The sequence below is a fragment of the Meles meles genome, chromosome 11, assembly GCF_922984935.1.
Source record: "Meles meles chromosome 11, mMelMel3.1 paternal haplotype, whole genome shotgun sequence".
Taxonomy (NCBI): Eukaryota; Metazoa; Chordata; class Mammalia; order Carnivora; family Mustelidae; genus Meles; species Meles meles.
Genome location: NC_060076.1, coordinates 84,283,792 through 84,296,315, shown reverse-complemented (window position 1 = coordinate 84,296,315; position 12,524 = coordinate 84,283,792).

The window sequence follows — 12,524 nt, the reverse complement described above, 5'->3', positions numbered from 1 at the left end:
CAGTTGTTTTCATGTAATAACAACCAGCACAGTATCCTCCCCTTTATTTATTTACTAAAGATTTATTGAAAAACTACTACATATACTCCTACCTACTATCACTGTGCCAATTCATAGTGGGACTCCAGCCATTTCAAAAAAATGTATATTGTAGACCAGTCCTTCTACTATTTGTATTGCTTTAGTATACTATGCCATCATTTTACTCTTCACTTTTAAAACATATGAACCTTGAGTCCTTAAAGCAAGTTAAATTTAAAAACACATAGTTTTGGGGCACCTGGGTGGATCAGTCAGTTAGGCATCTGACTTTGCCTCAAGTCATGATCTCAGGGTCCTGGGATTGAGCCCCACGTCAGGCTCCCCAGGGAGTCTGCCTGTCCCTTTCTCTCTGCCCCTCCTCCCTCTGCTTGTTCTCTCTCTCTCTCTGTCAAGTGAATAAATAAAATCTTTATATATATATAATATATATAAATATATTATTTATATATTTATAAAATATATAAATAAAATATATAAAATATAAATATATAAATATAAATAAATAAAATCAAAATATATATATATATATTTAAGATTTTATTTATTTATTTGACAGAGAGTACAAGTAGGCAGAGCAGCAGGCAGAGGGAGAGGGAGAAGCAGACTCCCCGCTGAGCAGGGAGCCCCGATGTGGGGCTGAATCCCAGGACCCTGGGATCATGACCCGAGCCGAAGGCAGCCGCTTAAACGACTGAGCAACCAGGTGCCCCAGTAAGTAAAATCTTCAAAAGAAAAATAAAAATACATAGTTTTGTTTCATGGTTACTACTCGTCAACTTCTGTGCTCAGTGCATTCTGTCTTTTACTCATCATAAAACCCCCATTAAATATGTACTATCAGTATCCTCACTTTAGAGATGATGAAATGGAAGTTCCACTAAGTAACTTGCCTGAGGTCACACCACACCATTAGCAGATGCACTCAAACTCAGCTAGTCATACTTAGGAGAACAATCTGGTAACCACTATTGTATGTTTTATCTGTATGCCAAATTCATGAAAGTTGTTTTTATCAATAAATAAACCAACTATAGAATTTACAAGAAGGCTCTTTAACTTTTATTTTACCTAATATCTGACTGCCTGGTTTTTGGTTTTGTTTTTTCTTTTTTAATTTTCAAGGAAAGGGATACAATACAATAATTTTTATAAAATGTTTTCTTTAGGGGTGCCTGGGTGGCTCCGTTGGTTGGGCGACTGCCTTCAGCTCGGGTCATGGTCCTGGAGTCCCGGGATCGAGTCCCACACTGGGCTCCCAGCTCCACTGGAAGTCTGCTTCTCCCTCTGACCTTCTCCTCATTCATACTCTCTCTCACTGTCTCTATCTCAAATAAATAAATAAAATGTTTTTAAAAAATGCTTTCTTCAAATATAGCATTACTACTTTTCTGTGGATTTCCGAATAAAATAATTTCTGTGAATGACAAAACTCAAAACTGGATGAGACACATATTAAATATCTTTCAGTGTACTTATTTAATTGTATTTATTTATTTATTTATTATATTTGGCCTCACCTTTTGACTTCTTCTCCCCACCCCCATTTTTGCCTGGTTGCTTTACTTTTCCTTCCTATTCCTATATTCTATCAGGGCCTTTCCTCCACTTTTCTTTTATCCTAGTCATCTTGTAAAACTTTATCTTAGAATGAATTCCACTATTGGAGTCTCAAAGTAGGCTTATTAATTTCACCACAAATTCCTACTCATCAATTAATTACCATTAATTATCTACCACTAATTCTATACTTGTGTGTTTATTGGTCAACTCAAATTCACACTTTCCCCCACAATTTCATATTCCCTCTATTCTCTTAAAATCTTTGGCTGCTCTTTTCCCAATTCATGCTTACTCTGGGCCAAACAGTACAATATGCCATTTAATCTTCAAAGCCACTTTGAAACACTTATACCCAAATATTTCAAAAACCTCTAATCCTTAAATCCAAGTTCTGAAACCCAACTTCACCATCAGCCACACTTTTGGTGTTCTTTATCTCAGTGATTGGTACCGTCATTGATGCAGCTGATCAAACTAGAAAGTTTGGTGGCATCCTTAACACTCCTCTTTCACACTTTATATCCAATACAGATTACTAATGATTCTATTTTCTTAATCTCTCGAATATGTCTAATTCTAATTCTGCCACCATTACTTTAGGCCAATGTACCGTCATCTTTTAGCTGTTCTGCTGATAATTGGTATATTGACTTTCTTTGCTGTGTAACAAATTACCACAAAATTAGCAGCTTAAACAATATGTATTTATTATCTCACAGTTTCTGTGAATGAGAAGTTCAGAAAGGACTCTGTTCAGTGTCTCACAAGGCTCATACAAAGTGTTGGCCAGGCTGTGTTCTTCTCTGGAGCTCAGAGTCTTATCTCAATCTTATCTGGGTTGCTGGCAGAATTCAGTTTCTTATGACTATAGGAATGAGGACTCCATTATCTTACTTGCTTTTGGTCAGGGGGTACTCTCATCCCCCGGAGGCTTCCATCAGGTCCTCACCAAGTGGCTATGTCCACAGACAATTCAAAATATGGATGTCTGTTTCTTCAAAGCCAGCAGGATAATCTTTCCTTCTTTGAATCTTTTCTTTCAGGAGAAAAGTGAATCCTTTTTACAGGGTTTTGAAAAAAATGATTCACATGATGAGGTCAAGCCCAGAATAATCTCTCCTTTGTTAATCTCAAAGTCAACTGATTATAGACCTTAATTACATCTGTAAAATCCCTGCACTTTTCTCATATAACATAGCCCAATCATGAGAGTTAAGTCCCTTATATTCATAGACATTACTCATGTTCAGGGGAAGATATTATGCAGGGTGTATACATAAGGAAGTGAGGACTTGGGGAGCCATCATGGAATCTGCATACCATAATTGCCAAGTTGTACCAAAACGAATCCTGACCCATCTCCACTGCATTCTTTAATGCCTGGGGAATCTTCTCAAATACAACTTTGATCATTGTGTTTTCTCCTTAAATTAAACTCTACTTTTGCTTCCCATTGTTGTTGAAGTGAAAGAAGTAAATGAATTTTTAGAAGAACTACAGCATGTCCTGACCCCCTCCACCCCTCTGGCTACATCGTCCACCAGATTTTCCTCACTCTCTGCATTTCAATCAGAATTCCTTTCTCTTGATTCTTTTATTTACCACGTTCCTTTCTACCACAGGGATTTTTCATACCCTTATGTCTCTACCTGGACTCTCTCCCCTTCCTTTCTATCTAGTTATTCTAATTCATTCTTCTAAAGCATCCATTCCCCAGGCTAACTCCTCCTTTAATAGTCGCTCTTGGAGTTTCTTTATTAGAGCACTTTCAAAAACGAAATTTCTCTCTGTTTGAAGGGAATATTTCTGTCCCCTGTCATAAGCTTCTCAGGACAGAGATCAATGTGAGTTTTTACACCCATGCGTATCCCTGTGTTTGGAACAGCAGCTAGCACAACTCAATCAATATATGTTAAGTGATCAACTAAATGAATGGAAGTTTCTCACCTGATGTCTACATTGGTTTTGAAAAAAACCCAAAAAACAGAAAAACAGACTTTTTTTCTAAAAGAATTAATCACATTTTTGTAGGTTTATTTATACTTTATACTTTTGAAGCATAATTAAAGATGTTTACCAAAATGGGAGTATTGTGAAAGGGATGGTTTTGGAAATTGTCCTTTCCATGAAAAACATCATTCAGATTCTGAACAATTTGGAAAAATCATTTAATCTTTTACAATCATGAGGAGGAAATCATTTAAAGGCACATGAAAATATTTGCAGAGAAGTTGTTCTAAATGTAGGTGTTTTAAAAAGATCTGTGTTTTGACATTCAGTGAAGACTGGAGAAGCATCTTAGTAGTAAAAATTGGAAATGCAGGGGCACCTGGGTGGCTCAGTGGGTTAAAGCCTTTGCCTTTGGCTCAGGTCATGATCTCAGGGTCCTGGGATTGAGCCCAGCATTGGGTTCTCTGCTCAGCAGGGAGCCTGCTTTCCCCCTTTCTGCTTGCCTCTCTGCCTACTTGTGATCTCTGTCAAATAAATAAATAAAATCTTTAAAAATAGTTGGAAATGTAATAAAATTTAATTGAACAGATAATAGCGAAAAATAAAATGGCAGAAACTGACATAGACCAATGTAAATCTGTTTTAGTTAAAAAAAAAAGGTAATTACTCAAGTCAGTTCTACTTTTAATCTGATTAATTCTTCTTTATCAAACTGCATAAGCAATATCCCAAGCTAAAATTAGAATATTAATTTGAATAGGAGAAGGGATACGTAAGGGAAAGAAATCCTGCTAAACCTAATGCCTATGAGAAATTTGTTTTGTTGAATAAGACTGATCCTCTAATTCACATATTTTGCAGATTGAGTTTTCTTAATTCTGACTAAGTTTTCAGATTCGGTATTCTAAGAAACAAATTCAAGACCCATCTCTGAACCCAAGCATTCTGAAAGGTATAACTCTGAATACCTCTGCTCTCAAAGCTGTCAAACTGCCAAAACACCAGGGAAAAAGGAAAAAAAAATTAATAGTTACTCATATTATTTCCTATTTTAGAAATCTATTTCACCAAATATAAACTAAGATCTTTACTTATGTTAGTGGATGTGTAGGATATGATTATTTCTTGTGGAATAAAACATATTTCTGAAGCAAAGAACTATATCCAAAATGGGATTGTTTTTAGGACATGTTGAATTCAAAATTAGAACCTACTATTTTTTATATATATATATATATATATATATATATATATAAATATATAAAGGATTATTATAGATTACTGATTAATTGATCTTCTTGTAGTGTTTCTCTTTATCACTGATAATATTGCTTGTTTTTTTTTAAAGATTTTATTTATTTATTTGACAGACAGAGATCACAAGTAGCCAGAGAAGGAGGCAGAGAGAGAGGAGGAAGCAGGCTCTCTGCTGAGCAGAGAGCCCGATGTGGGGCTGGATCCCAGGACGCTGGGATCATGACCTGAGCCGAAGGCAGAGGCTTTAACCCACTGAGCCACCCAGGTGCCCCAATATTGCTTGTTTTAATGCCCACTTTCTCTAATATTAATGTAGCCACTCTAAATATTTTGATAAGACTTTCATGGTATATCTTCTTTTTATCCTTTTACTTTAATCCATCTGTGTCTTTATATTTAAAGTAATCTCATTATAAACATAGGCAAATCTTGCTGTTTTATCAGACTTATCAATATTTTGTCTTTTAATTTAGGGTTATTTAGATTATGTACATTTATTGACATGGCTGGATTTCATGCTAGTTGCCATTTGATATTTTTGGCCTTCTTTTTCTTCTTTGTCTTTCACTTTTGGGTTTCTCGAGCATTCTTAAATGATTCCATAACTGGCTTATTTTGTTATACCTCTTTTTAATTTTTCAGTGATTGCTTAAAGATTTACAAGCTACATCTTTAACTTGTCAAGGCTAATCATCAAATAATATTATACCACTTCACATGGAGTATAAGAACTTTAAAATAGTATACTTAAAATTTCTTCTATCCCATCCATTGATTAATTATTGTCAGATGTTATTTCTCTATATGTTATAAATCAAACAATACATCTATACTCTTGTTTTCCCTTAAAGCCACTTAATGATCTTCTATAGAAATTAAAAACAATAAAAAAAATTCATGTGTTTGTTCTTACTATACAAATTCTGATAGCTTCATTTCTTGTTTAGATCAAAATTTTTAGCTGGTATCATACCTTTGCCTGCAGAAGTTTTTTGGGTATTTCTTATAGTGTTTCTATTCTGGAAAATAATTTTCTCTGCTTTTGTTTGTTTGTAAAGACTTTATGTCTTTTATTTTACACAACATGAAGGTCAGAAGCAGCATGTTCCCAGGAATGACTAAGCCAGTGATCTAACAGCATCATCCAGCATCCAGTTTCTTCCTTCCTGGAAATGATTTCCATCCTGGAAATGATGTGTCTTGAGTTGTCTACTCATAATCATAGTATGCCGGGATCAGCCCAAAGAATCTCATACTTATAGATCGGAACAGCTGAAAAGAGAATGTCTTTCTGTTCCTTTCCCTAAATACCAGGAGCAGATTTTCCCCATTGTCATTGGCTTGGGTTATATTATATACTTACTCCACAAAGAATCCCATTAATAAGGAGACTGTTACTAACACTTCCCCACGAAGGCAGTGCTCCCACATCTTCCAGATCTTCCAGATCCTGCAAAGTCCAGCTCTTCCTCAATGTACAAGGCCACCCTAATAAAAAGTTCAGTTCTGAAAATGTAGGAATTAACAAAACCAACACAATCAGTGAAGACCTGCCCTCACTTTTAATATTTCAACTTGGTGAGAAATAGGTCTTATTTTGTTAGTTTTTTATTTTGTAGAACTGGATTTTTGAGAGAAAAGTGACCTTGAGACTATTTTTTTCTATGGCCACCTAAGAAAGCAGATCCTATGGATCAATGATATATTTTGGCACTCTCCCATTGCATCTCAGACATGTCTGGGGAATTTTCCTGAAAAGCCTTCCCTCAAGAAGCCACAGGCAAACAAGTATAAGATGCTACCTCCAATTATCTCCTTGGGTTTTACAAACAACACCTTCCATATCAAAAAGATGCTTACAACAAAAGGAAATAAATGCAATTTTGATATCTTGAGAGAGTCAACCGGAGATAAAATGAGAAGTTTATACAAAGGTATATGTAAAATTCATGTTTTTTGGCAACTTTAAATATATCTATGTTTAAGAAGTTTATTATCAAATTAGTATTTTGTAGACTTTTATATAAGGTTTGAAATCAACAGATACCTCCCTTATTCTCATGAGATTATAATACCTGAAACTTTATCTCAGAATAAAAATGGCAAAAGTGCTTAAGAGCATATTTAGCAAATCTTCAAATATCACAGAATCAAAAACAATTGCATGGGATTTAGGAAACACATACTCTTTTGTCCTTTTGTTAATTAGTGGACTTAAAAGGCACATGCAAGGCCTCTGTTAAACAGTCTCAGAAAAGGAATTTACAGTCTCCTGAGGAAGTCCAGTGCAAACCCAAGTTTCTTATGGTGAGCCATGTTTCCTCCCTGTAGTTTTAAGCATTACCTTGCCTTCTGCAATGGTGTGCTGGAGCTGGTCTTGAGGTGCTTGGGAAAGCCAACTGGGTGCATCTCTTCTCAACTCTTCGTTCAGTGACTTCCAAGGTGGCTGACATCAGCCATGGTGGGAATGCTTGTACCACAAAAACTGGGAAACATACAAACGGGGCTATTTTCCTTCCAAGAACCAGTTTGCCAACATACCACTGCTTCCGGGGTAACAAATTAAACTGCACCTTCTACAAAGATGACTAAAATATTTGAGAACAGTTACCATTTCCCTCTACCTCTGCTCTATTACCCTCCCACCTCTTCTTTTCCAGGCTAAACATCCTTGTTTCCTTAACGGTTTCTTCTAACTTTATTGTTTTCTATATTCTCATCATCTTGGTCTCATTCCAGGGAAAAACAAAACAAAATATTATTTTGTTAATTCTCTCAAATGTGATATCCAAACTGTATGATACTATTTTGATGTCCCTGGTAAATTGCTACCTCATATTATTATAGTTGTTATATTTATAATCTAAACATTTATAAAGTCAAAATCAGTTATATTTTATAAATAGCTACTTATACTAATTCTTTTTTATTTCAAAATATTTTAAGTCAAGATAACTTAGTAATGATTTTATTTGAGGCACCCCTCATCCTTGTGGGATCATCTATTATGTTTATATGCCACTTTGGACATTTTTTAAAATTTAAATTTAATTAGCCAACATACAGTACATTATCAGTGTCAGATGTACAGTTCAGTAATTCATTAGTTGCATATAACACCCAGTACTCATCACATCACATGCCCTCTTTAATGCCCATCACCCACTTACCCTACCCACCCCGCCTCCTCTCCCCTCCAGCAGTCCTGTTTGTTTCCTATGGTTAGGAGTCTCTCATGGTTTGTCTCCTTCCCTGATGACTTCCCATTCAGTTTTCCCTCCTTTCTGCTATGATCTTCTGCACTGTTTCTTATATTCCACATATGAGTGAAATCATATGACAGCTGTCTTTCTCTGATTGACTTACTCCGGTCAGCATAATACCCTCTAGGTCCATCCACATCAATGTAAATGGTAAGTATTCATATATCTCACATCTTCTTTATCCACTCATCTTCATAATTCATATTCAGTTTGAGTCTTGTCTTCTTGAATAACACAAAAAACTCACTGTATTTAGATTACAGTTTTAGTCCACTATTGCTCAAACTGTTTTCTGTGAAGAGCCATATAATAATTTTTGTAGATTTCAGCCATTTGCTCTCTGTTGCAACTACTCAACAATGCTATTAAGTGTGAAAACAGCCAGATAAAATACGTAAATGAATAGGATAAGTTTGTTCTAATAAAACTTTATTTATAAAAACAAGTGGCAGGCAGATTTGGCTTGAGGGTCATAGTTTGCCAACTCCTGATCTTGCGCCTTAGAGTTGATAGTGTCACATCACTTGTTTTAAATCAATGCTCCAATGTGAACAGATCCTCTTACATTAGGTACTGCTAATCTGCATCCCATGGGTTGATTTCATTGCTCTATGAACTCTGAAAAAAGTATCTAAAACGTTTTGGGAAGGGGCACCTGGGTGGCTCAGTTGCTTAAGCGTTCGTCTCTTGGTTTCTGCTCATGTCATGATCTCAGGATTATGAGGTCAAGCCCCACGTCAGGCTCTGCACTCAGCACAGAGTCTGCTTGAGATTTTCTTTCTCAGTGGGAGAGATAGACTCTCCCACTGCCCCTCCCCCGCTTTGCACATGCTTTTTTTCTCTTTCTCTCTATAAAATAAATAAACCTTTTAAAAAATAAATATTTCAGGAAAAGAATACATAAATAAAATCCAGTTCTCAAAGCTGTCTATAACCCACTTCTCCCCACCACCACCGCTTAAAAAGGTACACGAATCTCTGTCTTGAACAGAGGAATAATGCCAGAGTAGTTAGGATGCTCAAGTTGTTGGAGTCATTGTTAGGAAGAAGTCATTGTTAGCAAGCACAGGGTAAGGTACCAAAGACATAATAGCATAAACTATATAATCAAAAACCCTGTGTTTAAGTAAAAATACTGTAATCAGTAAAACACATATACAATACAATTCTGTATTGCTGTGAACTGCTTGATGTTCTATCAGCCTAGAAGGAATAAAGTACCTGAGTTCATTCAACAGCAAGTATTTGTTGAGAGCCAGTCATGAATCAGGCTCACAGCAGATTAGAGAATTAGGAAAAAGTTATCAGAGCATCAAAGATACAAGAAACAGAACATCCGACGGTGCCATCGATCACTCATTTTACACACGAGTCTTTTGTCGCATCCATATATTTTTATACGCATCACAGTTTGACAATGTATCTTAAGTTTGACAAACGCTGTACACTGCTGGAAAGTGGATGCAAAACTTTATAATACTTAAATCACAAAAATTGAAATCATTTATAAATAAATATGTAAACACAAAATAATTACAACAGATACTTACATGAAATTGCTAGCGTAGGCATATCCTTAGTATTGGTGTCAGGATACATACCATATCTGATACTAGTGCTTTACTAAAAAAAATTACTTGACTTAGCCTTATGCAATGAAGTATGACTCATTCTTTAAGACCTCAAAGTTAATGTTTAAAAAAAAAAACTCTATTCCCAATAAATTTTCTAGTCTGCAGTCAAAGACAGTTATGCAATGTTCTATGATATTTTACATTGAAGATTTATTGTTTTATGAAAATATGTGATTTTTCTTTTATTCTTTTTTATTGCTATCTGCTTAGAGAAATAAAAGCACTATGTCAATAAAAATTATTTCTATCTTTCAAAATTAATTTTTTTCTTTGTTAAAATCTACCATAAAACCCCAGTTTCTACCTTAGGGTGACAAGGCCTAGAGTTTTTATCTTCATTCATCAAACATCTACAGAAACAGATGGCAAGATAAATTACAAAGTAATTCTCCAGGTTTGGGATAATTCAAAAGCCTGTGTGGCTATAAGTGCAAAATATCCACAAATACTTTTACACAGAGACCTAACAAAAAATAAGTATTTGTAATTAAGGCTAAGTCATATCAAGTTGCCAAACACCCTTCATCATATTTTGATCTAAGTATCGTGAACGTTTAGAATGATTAAAATAATTTACTTATTCATCTGTGCTCTCAAAAGTGTTGTGTTTTCTTTTAAAGTAACTTAGTCTCCATACTTGGGCAAAGAAATCTGGAATATCCATGCACACCCCAAGGCTCTTTATCTGACCTAACAATTGCTGAAAAAGCACTGGGGAGTAAAAGTTACAGCACGACCTCAGGTGTTCATATTATTTTAGGAGAATGGGAAGTGTGGAAGAAGTGCTGCAGAGAGATATATTTGTATATATGAATACCTACCCTCCCAGTGACTGGGAAAAAAGTTTTAATTCCCACCACATAATGGTCCATTTGCCTCGAGTGTCTCAGAATGGTTCAATAATCACTAGCCATGTGTGTAGTTTGTTGAATTATTTAAGCTTATTTCCAGGGGGAAAAAAAGACAGGGAGGAAGGCAACTGATTCAATGCAAATGAAAAGCTTTCGAAGCTCCCTATGGTGAAGATGTGATTACAGTCAGACAGTTAATAACCTAGACTTAGAAAAATCTGAAGGTTTTAAAACTGTCTGGCCAGTCAGTAAATGAGGTTTTTCCACACTATCGACCAACTGCCATGCGTTGTAATGGTTTCAGATCTGTTTGGAGTTGGGAGTGGACCCACAAATGAAGCAAGAATACCACCCCCTGTACTTTTGATGATTAAGAAAAGTAGTTTGTAAACCTCAACGGTTTTCCTCTGGATTTGGGATTGCGTCTTCCGAGCACAGCGCTTATAGAGCCCTTTGAGAGTGAGCACCTCTCTCTGAAAATGGGGAGGGGGGATAGTTGTTGATTGGCAAAGTACCTGTATTTTCAAAGTAGAGTCTCTTCTCTTAAAATGACCACCACCTCTCCATCCGTGGGCACTTCATGCATGTTGAATCCCTGGAAGAAAGTGCCGCCAGAATTCCTGAGCAGCAGTGCTCTTTCTGGTCATTAGAGCAAATTGAAATAGACATTTGGAGACCTGAAGTTTTATTTTCGCCACTACTCAAATCCCATTTGGTGTATCGCTAGAAATACGTTTTTACCTTTTTAAATCTTCATTTAACATTTGTGGGGTTCAAAATCTCTGTTTATAAATCTCATTACAGAGATGAGAGCAAGGTATGTTTGGTCTCATGAAGATTCTTTGATAAGTAGACGTGTGTTAATATGTTTGTCTTCGGGTGATCCTTACATCATTTATACAGTACTCATGAAGAAATGTGAACTTGCTTTGAAGACATTAAAATATTGTCAAGGATTTTTACTGAGTTGAGTAAAGATGACTCGCTCTGAGACTCCATAGACTTAAAATCTAATTTAAGTCACCTATTTTCCTAAAATGTTGATTATTTTACTGTTGTTTATGAGGATGAGAAAAGAAACAATTTTTTTAAAAAAGTATTTTATCTTTTAAGAGGTTTTGAAGCTTTTCTGTAATAATTTCCTTATTAGAAACATATTAGTTATTTAAAACTAAGGGGTTTGCCTGAGGGCTAATCGCAGCCTGTTAAAATTCAGTTGAAGTAATCCTATTTTTGTTGTGTGTTTGTGTGTGTGTGTTTCTTTCATAAAAAAATTATTTTAAAAAAGTAGAGGCAAAAAGGATATTAACATTTCCAAATCACATAAGGGAAATTTCTTCCTTCCAGAACTAAGCAATAAACTTTCTTCTGCATTAGTAAATGTGTAAGATTTAGACAGTTTTGTATTCATCCTCACAGAAGAATTTCATTATTCACTTTTCTTTTAAACATGTAAAATGTCATAAGCCATGCAAAAAATTCTTAAAGTAGAGGATGATCAATTCTATACCAAATGCATCACCTTTAAATATTCTATCTCCTGCTTCCCAAATCAGATTAATCAATATTATTTGGGAAAAAGACCCAAATTTAAAAATGTTTTTTATAGTTCTATTATTGATGAAGTTTAGACCTTGAATGTAATCAGCAGTTTTTACTCCTCTATGCTGTGGTATAGCATGAAACCACCCAGTTCCTCATTATGAATGAAGCTTTTTTTTGGTCAGATGAAACAAGGAAACAGTTACTTTTCTAATAATCATGTTTTTGCTTCACTCCCTACAAAAACTTATAAAGAGGAAGAAATATTAATATATTAATATCAGGAACTATATGAAACTTAATTGATTTTACATTAAAACATTATAATTCAATTTCTAATTTTTTCATCTTTTCTTGAGGGACTACACAAGAAAACACTTTCATGTTGCTTTTTGAGTAATTCACACATAGTAATGGCAACTCTA